At 38.3% G+C, this 12,960-nt stretch overlaps 1 pseudogene across 1 annotated transcript in view; it reads left to right on the top strand.

Moving 5' to 3' along the window:
• The first annotated feature begins 372 nt into the window (after nucleotides 1-372).
• LOC145540929 (tyrosine-protein phosphatase non-receptor type 11-like) overlaps nucleotides 373-12,960 on the top strand; it is an 83,051-nt pseudogene continuing 70,463 nt past the window's right edge. Inside the window, exon 1 of the transcript XR_014078645.1 lies at nucleotides 373-5,498. The product of XR_014078645.1 is annotated as a tyrosine-protein phosphatase non-receptor type 11-like (transcript). The remainder of the gene's footprint in view (nucleotides 5,499-12,960) is intronic.

The raw sequence follows: 12,960 nt of genomic DNA, 5'->3' as shown, positions 1-12,960 counted from the left end.
TTTGGGCCTCAGTGTCTGCCACAGCACCAACCACATAGTTGGCATTGATCAGATATTTGTTGAATGAGAAAAATTAAGAGCATCCACATTTCAATATTAGACATGAAAAGCAAACCTTATATTTAATGAGCTTATGCTTTAATAGATATCAGTCGCCATCTGATTTCAGGGTTTGTCAATCTCAACATACTTGATGTGGAATAATATTTCAAGGTTATAACACACACTAGATTTGCTTCCTGGTGTAAGATTGATGGTCTGAGGTATTGCTATTAATCAGTTTTTAGCTTTTCTTAGTAAAAACCATCCTCTCCTCCATCTAACCTAAGATTCTTTATGCCCCCAACCCCAGTTTCTATCAATTCCTTTTTTCTTTTTACCTGTTATTACTTCCTGCCTATGAAATTCTTAAATGTGAACAAGCTTCATCCTCCCAAAAGAAATTTACAAAAAGTATATGATTGGGCCAAAAACTAGGATCTTCACACCTACTGCTGAATTTTGTAGGTCCCCTTGGATTCTAGAATGTTTGCAATTTATGCTAGCCTGTTTAGACTTTGAGACATTATCTTGTCATAATTTACACATCCATGTCCTCCTAATCTCAGGTTATCCAACTATTTTCAGCCATTATCTACCATGATTCTAATTCAACCTCCAGGTCTATATAATGCCACACACTCTCTCTTCCAACTTTCAGTGCAGAAGTTTCCTTGCTATGAATTTGTGGTCCACAGATGCTCATGATTTCAGATCCGACAGAAGAAAAAAAGATTAGGTTCAGTGCTACACGCTCAAGACTCCTCAAGGCCTTTGGCTGGGATGGATTCCCTTTGAATCCAAAACCATCACTCTCCTACATTTGTGACTGGGCAAATAAACTTGCCTAGCTTTGGAACCAACATTCACAGACTCATTGCCTCAATATTTACTTTCAAATAAGAACATTTTCCTAAGATGATTTATCACTTTTCAGAGAAAGAGATTCTCAGATGGAGTTCTTGGTAGTTAGATGGGTGTAAGTCCCAGGGCCCCAAAAGACTGGTCTATCTTCTTTGTGCCTCTGATTGCCATCTTGAAAACTTTTAGCTCTTACAGTTTAGTTAACATTTCCTAAGTGTCTCCCTTGAACCAGGTGCTGTGGATACCAAGGTGAATAAACACAGTCTGTACCTTGGGTCATATGTCGAGTCAGACAGGCAAATGTGGAATTTTAACACAGTATGGCGAGTGTTCAGTGACACAGGAGAGTAGAAGCTGGTATAGAAACATAATGAAGAATCATTTTTGTCTAACCCAATGATTCTCAAATTTTAATGTGCACCAGAGTCATTCAGAAAGCTGATTAAAGCCCTATGGATCTCACCCTCAGATTGTCTGATTTAGCTTGTCTGGGGCTGGGTCCGAGAGTTTGCATTTCTGATGAATTCCTGTGTAATAGTGTTGCTGCTGGTGCAGGGACCTGGCTTGAGGTAACAGTGGCCTCTCCTTAGGGGCTCTGAGAAAGGCTTTCTGGAAGAGAGGATGTCAAACAAGTTGAAAAAGATAAATGAAAAGGGAGAAATTCTAAGAAAGGAAAGAGCAGGTACAAAGACAGAAGAATGCACAGGGCACAAATTCTTCTGGAAAATACAAAGAACAGGAGATGAGGCAGGGGCCTTTGAAGTAAGACAAATTAAATAAATCAATGAACTATGGGACTCTTTCCCCTGGCATCCAGTGCTGGAGTAGGCACTGTAACATTTCAAATCTGTACAACCTGTAAAGAATCACACAAATGCCAAAAATTATGGGTAATTCTTCCCTCCTGGGCCACATTCAGAGACAGGTCTTATTTAATGTATCTCTGAAAGGCGAGACTTTGTAAGAATATTTTAAGCAGATTGGAAAACTTGGATGTACAATGATTACAGGCTACATGAAAATGATATAAAAACAATAATATTTTGTACAGTACCTGTCAGAGACAGAGATTTGAAAATGCTGTTTGGTAGAATGTAAGAAGTCTGCTCTATTGAGCATCAACGTGAGACTTACGTTTACTTTTGTTTGCCATTTCTAGTTATAACATCAAATTCTTCTAAATTTATTGGCTTAAATTTGTGCAATTAACTTACACATAAATAAAATTAGATTTTCCATTTATTAAAGAGGAAAGAATTCTGATAATATCAATGGAATAATAGTTTTTGTTCCATAAATGTTCAGCTTTTATTTGCATTAATATTGTTAATAATAAAATAAATTACACAGAAGGTATATGCAGAGAATAAAGTGAAAGTGAAAGCTCAGTCTTGTCTGACTCTTTGTGACCCCCATGGACTACACAGTCCATGGAATTCTCCAGGCCAGAATACTGGAGTGGGTAGCCTTTCCCTTCTCCAGGAAATCTTCCTGACCCAGGAATCGAACCGGGGTCTCCTGCATTTCAGGTGGATTCTTTACCAACTGAGCTATCTGGGAAGCTCTATATAGAGAGTAGGCATAGTTTAAAGAATATTAATTTTATGAATAGCATTATCCATTTTAGAACATTACTAGAATCTTTGAGACATCCAATATATCTCTCCCCAGTTACATCCCCTTCATCTCTCCCAAAGGTAACTTCTGGCCTTACATTTATTTAATAATTTCCTTTGTTTTTACCATGGCTTCCCAGATAGCTCAGAGGTAAAGAATCTGCCTGCCAATGCACGAGATGCCAGAGACATGGGTTTGATCCCTGGGTTAGGAAGATCCCCTGAAGGAGGAGGAAATGGCAACCTACTCCAGTATTCTTGCCTGGAGAATCACAAGGACAGAGGAATCTGTTGGGGTACAGTCCATGGTGTTGCAGACGAGGACACAACTGAACAATTGGTCACAAATTTTTATTATAGCTTTGCTAAATTAGTACTTACAAACTATATGTTTTCTAGTTCTGCCTTTTGAAATGTAAACAAATGGAACTTTATGTGTTCTTAGGCCCTTTGCACTTTTTGCATTACATAATGCTGTTCAGAATTGGCTGTGTAGACATGGAGCCATACGTCATTCAATTTCATGGCTGTAAAATATTCCATTGTGTCAATAATCACAATGTAATTGTCCTCCTACCTTTAACAAATATTAAGTAGTTTACAGTTGTGTGGGTTTTTCATCACAGGCACGGATATTATGAACATTAAGTGTGCCTGGCTGAGTTTCAGGGTGTGTATATGTTTAGATTTATTAGGTAATATTAATTTCTTTTTGTAGTCTTTTGTTATAAAATTTTCATTTTCTTTGGAAGTATCCTTTGGTAGACTTTTAATTTCTTCCTCAAATCAGAAAGGTGTTATTCATTGTTTTTTAATTGGCATTTTCCTGGTTAATAATGAAGTAGATAATTTACATTTATATCTTTATTCATCTTTTGTCTTCTTTGAAAATCTTTTCCCACATCTTTTGGTTGAAAATTTTTTGATTCACAGGATTTTTGAAAAGTCTAGACACTTATACTTTGTCACTTATATCTGTTCCAAATATCTTCTCTCAATTGTAGCTCCTTTATATATTTTCTTTTGATAAATAGACTTTCTCATATTTTATACAGTTGAAGGTATCAAACTCTTTCTTTATGGTTTATGCTTTTTAATCCCAAGCTCCCAACTATTTTAGCTTTCTTTCTAAACATGTTTTAGGTATCATGTTTTCCCCTTCACTTTTCCCCCCTCCACTTTTAAGTATTCACTGCATTTGGAATTTTTGTATATATGTATATGTGTGTGTGTGGATATATGATATGAAGATCTATTAAAATATTTATGGATGATCAGTTGTTTCTATGTTATACCAATTATCTCTAATTGTGGCCTAATTTACATATACTTGCTTTTCAGTTTTCTTGATGAATTAGTCTATTTGCATGCTACCACCACTCTTTTTCAGTTATTATAGTTTTAGAGTGAAGTGATATTGTTTAAGGCAATTCCTATTTCTGGTTATTCTTTTTCAAGAATGTATTTGGTATTTTAGACTCTTTTGTCTTCCATATACATTTTAGAGTTTGGCTTTTCAAGTCTTATTAAAATCAGGTTGCAGTTGTGCTGAGGATTTCTTGGAACCAATAGGAGGAGGAGCAAACCGGGCTTGGGGGGCGGCTGCAGAGTCTCCGGGCTCCTCAGGCCTTGAGGGGGGTCTGCGCGCGGCCGGCTGGCTCCCTCCCCTCCCCCCGCGCGCCCAGCCTGATGTGACCGGGCCCAGCGGAGCCTGAGTAAGGAGCCGGTTCGTCACGGAGCCGGAGGGCGGGAGGAACATGACATCGCAGAGATGGTTTCACCCAAATATCACTGGCGTGGAGGCAGAAAACCTACTGTTAACAAGAGAAGTTGACGGCAGTTTTTTGGCGAGGCCCAGTAAAAGCAACCCTGGAGACTTCACACTTTCCATTAGAAGAAATGGAGCTGTCACCCATATCAAGATTCAGAACACTGGTGATTACTATGACCTGTGCGGAGGAGAGAAATTTGCCACTTTGGCTGAATTGGTCCAGTATTACATGGAACATCATGGGCAACTAAAAGAGAAGAATGGAGATGTTATTGAGCTCAAATATCCTCTGAACTGTGCCGATCCTACCTCTGAAAGGTGGTTTCATGGACACCTCTCTGGGAAAGAAGCAGAAAAGTTATTAACCAAAAAAGGAAAACGCGGTAGCTTTCTTGTGCGCGAGAGCCAGAGCCACCCTGGAGATTTTGTTCTCTCTGTCCGAACTGGAGATGACAAAGGGGAGAGCAATGACACCAAGTCTAAAGTGACCCACGTCATGATCCGCTGCCAGGAACTGAAATATGATGTTGGTGGAGGAGAACGGTTTGACTCTTTGACAGACCTCGTGGAGCATTACAAGAAGAATCCTACGGTAGAAACATTGGGCACAGTACTACAACTCAAGCAGCCCCTCAACACAATTCGTATCAATGCTGCTGAAATAGAAAGTCGGGTTTGAGAACTAAGCAAATTAGCTGAGACCACAGATAAAGTCAAACAAGGCTTTTGGGAAGAATTTGAGACACTACAACAACAGGAGTGTAAACTTCTCTATAGCCGAAAAGAGGGTCAGAGGCAAGAAAATAAAAACAAAAATAGATATAAGAACATCCTGCCCTTGGATCACACCAGGGTTGTCCTCCACACTGGTGATCCCAATGAGCCCGTTTCGGATTACATCAAGGCAAATATTATCATGCCTGAATTTGAAACCAAATGCAACAACTCAAAGCCCAAAAAGAGTTACATTGCCACACAAGGCTGCCTGCAGAACATGGTGAATGACTTCTGGCAGATGGTGTTCCAGAATTCCCGAGTGATTGTCATGACAACAGAAGAAGTGGAGAGAGGAAAAGAGTCAATGTGTCAAATACTGGCCTGATGAGTGTGCGCTAAAAGAACACGGAGTCATGCGCGTTAGGAACATCAAGGAAAGCGCCGCTCACGACTATATCTTAAGAGAACTTAAACTCTCGAAGGTTGGACAAGTAAGTATACTGTGGTACTTTAGAGACTCTGGTAACTGCACATGGGGTGCGCTAATCCAGGGTCATGCAGTCACTCCTGTCTGCATACATTCAGGCATTCGTTCACTCACTGAATATCATCCATTTATGGACACCCTCTGGAGAAGGAAATGGCAAACCACTCCAGTACTCTTGCCTGGAAAATCCTATGGACAGAGGAGCCTGGTAGGCTGCAGTCCATGGGGTCGCTAACGGTCGGACACGACTGAGCGACTTCACTTTGACTTCTCACTTTCATGCATTGGAGAAGGAAATGGCAACCCACTCCAGTGTTCTTGCCTGGAGAATCCCAGGGACGGGGGAGCCTGGTGGGCTGCCGTAGACTGGGGTCGCACAGAGTCAGACACGACTGAAGTGACTTAGCATGGAACCAATAGATAACTTCGGGAAAATTGGTGTTTTTCTAATATTGAGTTTTCACAACTATGAACATAATATATTTTTCTATTTGTTTAGCTTTTAAAATACCTTTAAATTAGGTTTCATAAATTTTGCAATGTGTATGTCTTTTTTTGTGTTTAGTCTTAGGTTCCTTATCTTTTGTTTTAACAATATATGTTATCTTTTTAAATTAAATTTTGAGAAATTTATTGTTAGTGGATAGACTAACTGCAATAGACTTTTCTACATTGATTTTATATCTGGAAATTTTCTTAAACTATTTTTACTTATTCTTGTTATTTATTGATAAAACTGCAAGATGCTCACTTTAAACTTAGTTATCACTGATCAAGTGTACTAATTAGGGCAACCTTAGCTGCTAAAACAACTTCAAAATTTAAAGATGGGAGTTTATTTCTTGCTTTTGTGACAGCCAGTTCTGTTTGCTAGTTGTGGTGATGCGTATTTGGCACATACTCATTAACTCCCATTTTGTGGGTCTTGATATTCAGGGTCAGCCAATTTAGTAAGCAGATGGAGAAAGACAATGCATAAATCACAAGGCATGCTTTTGCGGTTCAAACATGGAAATATGCACATTTCTTTCTGTCTCAGTCTAATGTCCAGAATTCTGTCACATGATCATATCCAGCAGCAAGAGATGCTGCAGAGATAATCTTGCTCTGCCGGGACAAGCAGAGACCAAGGATGCTGAAAAGCCAGATTGATGTCTGGCACAGTAATTTAGGGAAGTTACTTTCTATTGTTAGTTTGTTTTTTCTGTTTATTTAGAAATTCATATGATTTTCCTCTCTTAATATGCTAATTTAAAAAACTACTCTAATGCATTCTAATATGGAAAGCAATTTTATATTTATGGGTTAAGCTCTCTTAGATATATTGTATTTATTTTTTGTTTCAATAGAAAAGCACTTCTGCATTTTAGCTGCTAATGCTTTGTTTGGAATTTTTGTTCTCTATATTTAAAAGTGAGTCTGAGCAATAAGATTCCTTTCTCATTAATATCTGTCTGTGTTTGGTTTCATTACCAAGGATGAAGTATACTCACAAAATAATCTGAGAGTTGTTTCATCTCATTTTGTTTACAATGGAGCTTATCTAATTTTTGAGTTATCTATTCCTTGATTATGAGGCAGAATTCATAATATTTTTGAATGTATGGTAGAACTTATCAAGAAAATTCACTAGGCCTACTTCTTCTCGTGTCACAATTTGAGTTCTATATTTTTTCCAGAAATTAATTAATTTCATCTAAGCCTTTGCTTTTATTGGCAAAATGTTTCTTATGATGACTTCTCATTGTTTTTTTCAAACTCTGCTGTGTTTGTACTTACAGCTTGCTTGCAAGTCTTCCATTTTTTCTCTCTTCCTGTCTGTATATCTCTTATCTCTTTTTAAAAATAACTCTTCTGGTAGCTTATTTTATTTTGTTCTTAAAAGAATACACTTTTATACATGTTTTCTCTTGCTTGCTTTTCTTTTTTCTAATACACTAATTTTGGCTCATATTTTTTCTTCTTTTTGCAATCTTCGGATTTGTTCTTGCTATCTTCAGTTTGTTCTTTCTTTTTAATTTGGATTTCTTTTGGTTCATTACTTTTTACTATCTTTTTTAACATAGAAATCTTTGCCAAACTTGGGTTATAGAGATATTTTATATTAGCTTTTGAAGATTTTCTTATTTTACTTTTCATAGTATTTAAGTCTACAATCCAGCAGGAATGTATTTTTTTTATTATGATGTAGAGTGGAATTTAAAATTTACTCTCTTCTATATAAATATCTGGGCTTCCATGATAGCTCAGTTGGTAAAGAATCCGCCTGCAATGCAGGAGACCCTGGTTTGATTCCTGGATCAGGAAGATCTCCTGGAGAAGGGATAGGCTACCCACTCCAGTATTCTTTGGTTTCCCTTGTGGCTCAGCTGGTAAAGAATCTGCCTGCAATGCGGGAGACCTGGGTTCAATCCCTGGATTGGAAAGATTTCCTGGGGAAGGGAAAGGCTACCCACTCCAGTATTCTGGCCTGCAGAATTCCACAGACTGTATAGCACATGGGGTCCCAAAGAGTCGGACACAACTGAGTGACTTTCACTTTCACTATATTCATGTAGTGATAACTGGATATCCAGTTAAACAAAAAAACAAAAAATATGTTTAAGCTTGTCTTTTCTTTATTCTCCTATAGTACCACTTTTTCCATTAAAATGTAGGTCTCCTTCTGAACTCACTAATTCATTCCATTTCTATTTGTATTTCTTCACACTGAATCATTTTAATGAATATATCTTTACAAGAAGATTTTCTATCTAGTAGAGTAAGTTATCCAAATCAATTTTTCCTCAAAACATTTGGGCTCCATGAACCACTGGATTTTTTTTAAAAAGTTAAAAGAAGTCTATCAGGTTTTATGAAAAATATTCAACTGGTTTTTAAAAATCTGGGTAAAATTACATACGGTAAAATTCATAGATCTCAAGCATCAATAAGTTTTGACAAATGTATTCACTCTGACTATTATTATAACCAAGACCTCAAAACTTCTTTCACCTCAGAAACATCCCTCATGGATTTTTCTAGCTCTGCTGCCTCGAAATTGCTGCTGCCTCAGTTATAGGTTCATTACTGAATGTCTCCTGAAATGTCAGCTATTCTTTTAAGATAGAAAGGAGACAGATGGTTTGTGTGCCTTGGTATATCAGGGTTTGATTTTCAGCAGCTCTTAGTCTCTCCATTTGCCTGAGACATTCAGAGGATTTATGACTCACTGGTAGAAAGGCTAAGAGAGTACTTTGCTTAGACCATACTTTCTTTACCAAGGCTCAAAGGCTTACCTTTCCATGGAACCTTCCACTTTAGAAGCCTCCCATAACTCTTTATCTTTCCCTTGCCCACCTATAGGGCTGGGCATGATACTTCCTCTCCAAAGATAGTCTTTTTGTAGAACTCTGGTTTGTCTTGAATAGCTCACATCTATATCCCCTGCTGTTTTTCTGCCTTCTTTGTAAATTGAAAACTAGGGCTTCCCTGGTGGCTCAGACCACACAGAATCTGTCTGCGATGCAGGAGACCAGGATTTGATCCCTGGCTTGGGAAGATCCCCTGAAGAAGAGAATGGCAACCTGCTCCAATATTCTTGCCTGGAGAATCCCAAGGACAGAGGAGCCTGGTGGGCTACAGTGTGTGGAGTTGCAGAGTCAGATGTGACTGAGCAGCAAACACTTTCACCTTCACGTATCCCTTACTGTTTATATCCTCATTGTTCCATTCTTTGTAAACTTAAGCAGTCTCTCAGTAAAATCTTTGGTATCTTTTGATTATTATTATGCTTTGTAGGCAGCTAATTTAATACTTTGCTAAAAGACCCCAGATGCGGTGAGATGAACATGTTTTGACTTTCAGAGTAATTATTTGAATATTTAGTGTAGTAGAAATAGATATAAATATATGTATCAGATCTATTTATATTTCTCTATTTATGGCCCTATAAAAATTATGTTCTACGGAACTCTGCTTAATGTTGTGTGGCAGCCTGGATGGGAAAGGGACTTCGGGAAGAATGAATACATGTATATGTATCGCTGAGTCCCTTCGCTGTTTACCTGAAACTATCACAACATTGTTAATTGGCTATACCACATACAAAATAAAGAGTATTAAAAAATGTGTGCTATTGATCAATATGACACAAGTGTGAAAAATTTTGTTGGTTTTATTTTATGTAACATTTTGCAGCATTCTCTTCACCTTAAATATTAGAGACTTGGAAGGTATATTTTTAAAGGGATGTTTTAAGATGTAATAGTTGAACAGAGGAACAAAGATATGAGCTCTAACCTTCACTTCCAGAGAGTCTATGTACCTGACATGTGAGTGAAAATTTCAACACATGAACCAATTACACATAAAACTTTCCCCAGCATGTTCTTTCTCTTCCTTACAACAGAGAGCTCAAACAGAACTTCGGCAGAATTTTCTAGTGTAGAAAAGGATATTTATTATATTGAAAGTACAGACTAATTGATTTTATTATTGCTATTGGAGACAGACAAAGGAAATAAATTAGAACAATTAGGGAACAAGAAACAATAAAAGGAAGAAGACATGTAAAGCCTGGAACAGGCTGCAGAATGTGGAAGTGAGACTCTTTAATATTTTGATCAACTGGAAGAGGTACACATATATGTATATGTGTGCACACATATGACCTAAATCAAATCAAATTATGACTATACAGAGGAAGTGAGAAATAGATTTAAAGGACTAGATCTAATAGACAGAATGCTTGATGAACTATGGATGGAGGTTCATGACATTGTACAGGAGACAGGAATTAAGACCATCCCCAAGAAAAAGAAAGGCAAAAAAGCAAAATGGCTGTCTGAAAGGCCATATAAATAGCTGTGAAAAGAAGGGAAGTGAAAAGCAAAGGAGAAAAGGCAAGATATACCCATTTGAATGCAGAGTTCCAAAGAATAGCAAGGAGAGATAAGAAAGCCTTCCTCAGCGAGCAATGCAAAGAAATAGAGGAAAACAATAGAATGGGAAAGACTAGAGATCTCTTCAAGAAAATTGGAGATACCAAGGGAACATTTCATGTAAAGATGGGCTCAATAAAGGACAGAAATTGTAGGGACCTAACAGAAGCAGAAGATATTAAGAAGAGGTGGCAAGAATACACAGAAGAACTGCACAAAAGAGATCTTCACGACCCAGATAATCACGATGGTGTGATCACTCACCTAGAGCCAGACATTCTGGAATGTGAAGTCAAATGGGCCTTAGAAAGCATCACTACAAACAAAGCTAGTGGAGGTGATGGAATTCCAGTTGAGCTATTTCAAATCCTGAAAGATGACGCTGTGAAAGTGCTGCACTCAATATGCCAGCAAGTTTGGAAAATGCAGCAGTGGCCTCAGGACTGGAAAAGATCAATTTTCATTCCAATCCCAAAGAAAGGCAATGCCAAAGAATGCTCACACTACTGCACAATAGCACTCATCTCACACGCTAGTAAAGTAATGCTTAAAATTCTCCAAGCCAGGCTTTAGCAATAAGTGAACCATGAACTTCCAGATGTTCAAGCTCGTTTTAGGAAAGACAGAGGAACCAGAGATCAAATTGCCAACATCTGCTGGATCATCGAAAAAGCAAAAGAGTTCCAGAAGAACACCTATTTCTGCTTTATTGACTATGCCAAAGCCTTTGACTGTGTGGATCACAATAAACTGTGGAAAATTCTGAAAGAGATGGGAATAGCAGACCTCCTGACCTGCCTCTTGAGAAACCTGTATGCAGGTCAGGAAGCAACAGTTAGAAATGGACATGGAACAACAGACTGGTTCCAAATAGGAAAAGGAGTCCGTCAAGGCTGTGTATTGTCACCCTGCTTATTTAACTTATATGCAGAATGCATCATGAGAAACGCTGGGCTGGAGGAAGCACAAGCTGGAGTCAAGATTTCTGGGAGAAATATCAGTAACCTCAGATATGCAGATGACACCATCCTTATGGCAGAAAGTGAAGAAGAACTAAAGAGCCTCTTGATGAAAGTGAAAGAGCGAGAGTGAAAAAAAATGGCTTAAAGCTCAACATTCAGAAAACTAAGCTCATGGCATCCAGTCCCATCACTTCTTGGCAAATAGATGGGGAAACAGTGGAAACAGTGGCTGACTTTATTTTTTTGGGCTCCAAAATCACTGCAGATGGTGATTGCAGCCATGAAATTAAACGAAGCTTACTCCTTGAAAGGAAAGTTATGACTAACCTAGACAGCATATTAAAAAGCAGAAACATGCTTTGTTAACAGAGGTCCGTCTAGTCAAGCCTATGGTTTTTCCAGTGGTCATGTATGGATATGAGAGTTGGACTATAAAGAAAGCTGAGTGCAGAAGAATTGATGATGTTGAACTGTGGTGTTGGAGAAGACTCTTGAGAGTCCCTTGGACTGCAAGGAGATCCAACCAGTCCATCCTAAAGGAGATCAGTCCTGGCTGTTCATTGGAAGGACTGATGCTGAAGCTGAAACTCCAATACTTTGGCCAAATGATGCGAAGAGCTGCCTCATTTGAAAAGACCCTGATGCTGGGAAAGTTTGAGGGCAGGAGGAGAAGGGGATGACAGAGGATGAGATGGCTGGATGGTATCATTGACTTGATGGATATGGGTTTGGGTTGACTCTGGGAGTTGGTGATGGTCAGGGAGGTCTGGCATGCTGCAGTTCACGGGGTCGCAAAGAGTCGGACATGACTGAGCGACTGAACTGAACTGAATACATACATATAATATACGCACTTACAATATATATCTTTTATAAATTCCAGGAACCAGAAAAGGCTGATGCTAATTTTAAGTTAGACAATTTCAATTCCAAAGAACAAGAAATTCTAATGTAGTATGTATAGCATAGGATCCTGGAATATGCATGTTTAACAAAATTACAAGATGAGTCTGATGAAAATAATCACAAGCCAAATATTGATAAATAGACCTTCTGTGTGTTTCAGAGTGCTGGGGGAGGGAGCAGTTGCTTTCACTTGTTTAAGAGACTAAAAATAGGTTTTGTTCTTTTAGAGGTTTCAAGGCAAGCACAAGGAGAGAGAGAGAGACTTGAGCAAGAGAGAGATTGAGAGAGAGAAAGTTTGCCTTTCATTCCCACAGTATATCATTTTCCACGATAATCTTCTAAAGCCTACATTTCAGTATCTATGATGGCTGCTGATTGTGGAAGCTAAAGGAAGTAGCAATTCCTGTTCTCCAAGCCATTTGCTATTCTATCTTGTTCTGCTACAGATCTCTTTTGATACTGGGGCAGAGAAAAATCAGATCCATAATGTATACTGAACCCTGTGAAAGACATCACCAATGAGTTGAAGCTGCGACAGCTGCATGCTTCTTTTACCTCCATATCAAGTATATTTCAAACACGGAAGTTGAAAGGAATAATATACTGCATGTAACATCAATTTTTAGTAGCTTATAGATATTCTTCTTCTTTACTTATCCTATATCCATCACTCACA

Source organism: Giraffa tippelskirchi, chromosome 3 (genome assembly GCF_054371585.1).
Source record: "Giraffa tippelskirchi isolate mGirTip1 chromosome 3, T2T-mGirTip1v1.2.pri, whole genome shotgun sequence".
NCBI classification, from domain to species: domain Eukaryota; kingdom Metazoa; phylum Chordata; class Mammalia; order Artiodactyla; family Giraffidae; genus Giraffa; species Giraffa tippelskirchi.
This window is presented reverse-complemented; position numbering and strand designations above follow the sequence as displayed.